At 43.4% G+C, this 6,000-nt stretch overlaps 1 protein-coding gene across 1 annotated transcript in view; it reads left to right on the top strand.

The window, feature by feature from the left end:
* Nucleotides 1-6,000, top strand: part of LOC111238226 (large neutral amino acids transporter small subunit 4-like) — a 28,998-nt gene that overhangs the window by 13,162 nt on the left and 9,836 nt on the right.

Genomic DNA, 6,000 nt, shown 5'->3' with positions numbered 1-6,000 from the left:
CGCTCTGCAAGGCCGGACCTGCACACAGCTGCCAAAACTGTCCCGTGTGCATGTGAGAGAGAGAGAGAGAGAGAGAGTCAGAGAGAGAGAGTCAGAGAGAGAGAGAGAGAGAGAGTCAGAGAGAGAGAGAGAGTACTGTACTGTTACTGTACATCACCATGTGTTTGTGTGTTTGACTGTGTGTTGTTTTAGCTGTGGAGCGCCTCTAGTCCACAGTATACGGCTCCCTTCAGGCCTCAGCAAATGTTTAATTTATGCTGCTGTGTGTGTGTGTGTGTGTGTGTGTGTGTGTGTGTGTGTGTGTGTGTGTGTGTGTGTGTGTGTGTGGATGCTCGGACTTTTCCCTCTTCCCTGCCCTTTCCTGAATCTCTGGGTCAGGGGGCTGTTACTGAGGAAAACAACTATTTTAAGAAACCTGTAACCTTTATTTCTCAGAAGGGGGGTGGGGGGGTGGGGGGGGGTCTCTGACGCAGCATCTCAGGCATGATGGGTTATTGAAACTCCTCAGGTCGAGGTGACCCACCCAACTCGTTTAGTGCTTAGTGTGTCTTTCACTTGTACGGGACCAGAACCAGAGATTTCTTTAATCTCCTTCTTGCACCACTTTGCTTTCTTTTCTTTGTGTGTTTGGCTCCTTCCCACTCTTCCTTTGTTATTCCTTCTCTTTATCTTTCTTTGCTTCACTTCCTCATTCTCTCCTGTGGATGCACACTCAGCACTCACTGTTCCAACCAAGGGAAAAACAGGGAGGAAGGAGGAGGAAGGAGGGGTGGTTAATTCGCTCTCTGCTCTTCATTCGTCTCGTTCTGAGCTTGTAAACAGCTTCATGTTACAGAAAATACAATCACAGACCCCCTTCTACACACACATATACACACATATACACACATATACACACATATCCTCCCACAGCGACACATGAAGCTCCTCCTCTTGTTCTTCGACTCGTTCGTTGCACGTGCTGGAGCCCCCTCTGCTTCCTGGGTTTGGTCTCCCCGTCTGAAGCTCTGCTCTCTGCCCTAATCTACTTTCTGTCTGATGCCATGTAATGTGTATTTCCATTATTCCCAATCCCCCTTTTTTTTTTTTTTTCTTTTTCTGTGTCACCGGACCATCTGGCGGCCTTCTTAGGCGCCCGCTCGCTGGTCGACTGATGGTCTGACTGATTCCAACACACCCACCATCAACGTGCTTTTTAGTTGAGAAATCTAAATGTTCTGGACACTTTCTCCTTAATGAATGAGCTTTTACCTTTGAGGTGGGGCTTGTTAGCTGGAAAACGTATGAACCGCACACACAGCACTTCATTCTGCCCGGTGAAGGGGATGAAAGCAACACGGCTGTGAGTCCAGGCTGCGGACTATTTTTACCATGCAGGAGATGGCTGTGTGGGATGGAGGAAGGACAGTATATGCTCTGTTTACGGCATGTGACCAACAGAGGGGAGAAGTGGAGGGGGTGGGGGGGGGGGGGAAAAAGATGAATGAATGCCAAAGGTCAAGAGTTGCTCAGAAATATGACATTGGAGCCAGCTAGACACGAGCAGCAGTTGTTGATATCGGGCTCGTGTGTATGTGGTGTGAATCTGGCAGCTCGTAGTTTTTAGGGGTAAATCCCTTCCAGGCACAGAGGGGTCATAACACCCTTTCAGAAACACCCCCACCCCTTATTTATTTCCACAACTTATTTCTTGTTTTTTTTTGGGGGTGTTAAAATCTAAAATATAAGACTTCTAATACGAGGGAGGACAACATGACGTCAGGTCGATGGAGGTATGCAGCCTGGTGTTCGTCAGCTGGTGTTTGCTAATCTTACGGCCCTACTTGGCCGCTCTGATGGATGGAGTCTCATCCTGTGCGTCAGGACAGGACCGGTCAGAGCTGGTTCTCAGTGAGCCAGCGGCAAGCGGCAGGAGTTTCCACTTGCTGCAGCAAACGCTCCTTCCTTATTTCATTTCTCTGTTCCTTTCCTTGCAAATGGCTCTGTCCAGTTTCCCCTTTTTTCTTCTCTCTCTCTCTCTCCCACCCGCCTGGCTTCAAGCTCAGCATTTTTTCTCTTTGTCACCTCACACTCGGCCTTTTCCCTTTGCCATTTTCAACACCTCAGCGCACAATCTCATCCCCGGTGTATGTGAGGAAGTGCAGGGCAGCCAGAAAGTTTGCAGTCACAGGGGAAACTTTATTGAAACTGGTTAGAAATAGGACAGATTCAATTTCATTCATAAAAAAATGTTTACTCATACCATCTTTTACACATTAACACATTACGTATATTACCTTCAGAACATCCCACCAGCAACGAGACGAGAGTTAAAACAGACTTTAGACCAGGCTGTAGAAAAGATGTCATTTTTTTGCCTGAATCACTGTTGACATATCAACAAGCAAATATGCTCATTATAAAGAAGTGAGTCACATGGCGTTGAGTGCTCACAGCATTCATCTCCTCTGCCTGGACTGATAACAGTCATCTCCCTCAACAAGATCAAACTACAGCTGAACAGGTTTCAACTGGCACATGTGACTACTTAAAGTAAACATTGCTAAACATGTGTTACAGTATTGACAGAACAATTGTCAATAGTGTATAGCCATGCTAGCAATATGCTAACCCGAGCTAAATGCTCAGGTTAGCATGCTAGCATGGTCAAAGCGGAAGTGGTGTAACATGTTGATGTTTAGCGAGTACGGTGTGTATCATGCGTGACCTTAAGATGTTAGCATGCCGATGTTTTCTAATTAGCTTTAGTTTTCGTATCAAAGGGTTTAGATACATCATTAACAACAAATAAAAACATTCAGTACTATCATTCAACAAGGTCAAACCACAGTTGAACAGTTTTCAACTGGCCCATATGGCTTCTTAAAGTAAACATTGCTAAACACATTTTACTGTATTGACAAGAGCGTTAGCCACGCTAGCAGCATGCTAACGCTCTTTGAGCGAAATGCTTAGGTTAGCATGCTAACATGCTCACAATGGAAGCAGTCACATGTTGATGTTTAGTAAGTACAATGTCTACCATGCTCAACCCTTTAGTGTTAGCATGCTAACTTTTGCTTATTAGCTTGAGCTTTATTCTCACAAGGTTCAGATACATCATACTCATTAACAACAATCATATTTACAGGTTAAATTCATCTCCTCATTAGCCTCTTTGAGCTAAATGCTTAGATTAGCATGCTAATATTCTCACAATGAAAATAGTAAACATGCTGATGATTGGCAAGTACAGTGTTAACCAACCGTTTAGTGTTAGCATGATGACATTTTCTAATTCACAGGTTGAGTTGAATGAGTTTTTTTTCATCAAAAGGTTCAGATACATCATTAACAACGATCATATCTACAGGTTATTTACAGAATTAGTGCATAAATCTTTACAGTGAGAGTTCAGGTGGGTTTAACATCCTTCACTGCTTTGCTGCTGTTTGTAAAGCCCTTTAACAAGCTGTCCTCTTATTGGCAAATCCAGGGACATTTAAAAACACTTGACATTGCTCAAGAGCACTCTGACAGAGGCCCAAGAGCCGCTGGAGTGTTTTTAAACGTCTTCATTCGTCCAAAAGGCAAGTTTGTGCAAGAGCTTTGTTTCATTTGTCTATATAATTAATACCAAAAAGATTTTAGACATTTCATATTTAGATTTTTGTTTAATGTTTGTTCATGTTAACCTCGTTCACACATGCAATTTACCACATAACCCTGAACAAACTGTCACTCTGAGTCATGACACACAGTGGTGCTTGTATTAAATATTGAGTTACCTGGATGCTGTTCAAACAAAACACATCGATCGACTCTCTCTTCCTATTAAGCATCTTTGTGTCTCAGTAGATATTGTGATTACTCTTTTTTTTTGTAATTACAACAAATGCCAACACACAACCCCCCACCAACCCTTCTGCACCTGCACAGTCTGCTACGAACTGAACCCCGCTACCGAACCCTGATCTCTTATCTCCAGGTGACTACTCTGAACCTAAAAATAGATCTGTCCAAACACTGAGCCCATCTCTCTGTGTGTGTACCTTCCCGCTCTCTGCATGGATACACTGTGAGCTAACAAAAGAGCTATTGAGGGAAGAGGCAATAACAAAGTAGATGGCGAGCATTACTGCTTTAGAAGAGGTGTCTTCACCGGAGTTTTCTCTATTTTCTTCCTTCATCATTCCCACCAAAGAGAAATCGATATTTATGACGTAATTGATATCAGGAGATTAATAGATGTAGTTAGCGATTGGTAAAGCCTGTGTTTAATGAGGTAGAAAGCTGAAGGCGAGGGTAAAACTTCCAGAACAAACATTTGAGATGCCTCCGATTAAGAACCATAAACATCTGAGAAACACAGGCAACACATTCCTTATATGACTGGAAATCCACCACAACAGGCTGCTGCTCTCTGAGGGAAAATCTTGTTTACGCCTCACAGGGATTAGGAGATTTTTTTAGCTAGCATTGTGATATCCATGTTGGATAGAGGGACTGTAATGAGTCTGGTGATCCTCTGACTTTTCATCTGAGGTCTTACTAGCGAGCTCTGAGAGACCATAAACAACAGGCCCGCAGCTCAAAGCACAGCTATGTTAATGTACAGGTTTGCTAGCGTGGCTAAAGTCTTATTTACATGTTTAAGGCATTTGTAGAATTCAGGTTCATGAGCGAGAACATGATGGAAAATGTATTTTTTATTAGAGGCTTCAATGATCACCTGCATGGTCAAATGTACAACATTTCCCACATATTTCGTGGCAGTAACATGAGTTATGTTTGTTGTTTTGTCACTGTGTACAGTTACTGTGCACTCAGTCGATCGTTGTGTCTGTTGGCACCTGGAGCCACAGCGGAGTCTTTGTCCTCCAGTGTTTAACAGTCACAAACGTACCTGTCCGCTTGACTGATGTGTTATTGACTCCAGCAACAGAAACACTGTTATCTGCTGCCCGTCAAGTCCTGACAGCAGCTCCTCCCATCTGCACACTCACTCACACTTCATCCTCACGCTGCTGAACCCATTAATCCCGACTTCCTTCTTTCACCATTACTCACCGAAACTGGTTTGTGACATGTTTTTTTTTTTTCGGGAAGCAGAGGTCTCAGCAGCTGACTGTGACCCAGACCTAGTAACCCAGAGAAACCCCTCCCCTCCCCACTTCCCTCCCAGTGTGACGTAAGTGCTTTAGTATCACAAGGAACTGGATGTGGATTCTGCTCACACAGACGGGACGGGTTGTGGTTTTGTTGCACCGTTTTGCGCACGTGATTTTCTTGTGTTTTCCCACTCACACGTGCGCTCGCAGAAATGACTGCCTGTGGCAACAGTGCTCCTGCTGAATTAACCTGTTCCCAGAGAGAATAAACAAGCCCGGGTCTGTCAGTGACACGGTGGACGTGACTGACAGAGAAGTTACAGACCGACTTATCCACAAACAGTCAATTGTCATCATCATAAAATCAAAAATACACTACAGATATGGAAATAGAGTAAAATAACAACAAAACAAACAGACAACACAATTGATAATAAATTGATAATAAGTAATAAAAATCCATAAAATGCATTGCATTGTAGGACTGTGAGCAGAAAGTAGTGCATACGCCATGTGCACTACTTTTTCAGTCCATTGTGGAGCGTTTGAGGACACTATGTAGTGGATAAACATACACACTCAGAATTCAGACACTCAAATAAAAATGGCGGCAGATTCAAAGTAAATAGGGAATAAATAAAAGCCGATATCTGTGGTATCTTCAGCCAAAAAGAAAAATTACACTTTCCATCTTTCCCGCTGTAACAACTTTCATACAGTCACTCTAAAGTTTGCCCACTTCTTTCCAAGATTTATTCTATTAATAGAGCTCTCACAACAGACCGGACATTAAAAAAAGAGCCGTCATCACAGACTAATGGATGAGGAAGTGACAGAGCGCCAGTGGGGAGATCTGAACCTGTTGACACTGCATAGATATCATGAGTTGTCCTTGATTCATCGTGACCAC

The sequence above is a fragment of the Seriola dumerili genome, unplaced genomic scaffold (genome assembly GCF_002260705.1).
Source record: "Seriola dumerili isolate Sdu_G_001 unplaced genomic scaffold, Sdu_1.0 BDQW01001240.1, whole genome shotgun sequence".
Taxonomy (NCBI): domain Eukaryota; kingdom Metazoa; phylum Chordata; class Actinopteri; order Carangiformes; family Carangidae; genus Seriola; species Seriola dumerili.
This window is presented reverse-complemented; position numbering and strand designations above follow the sequence as displayed.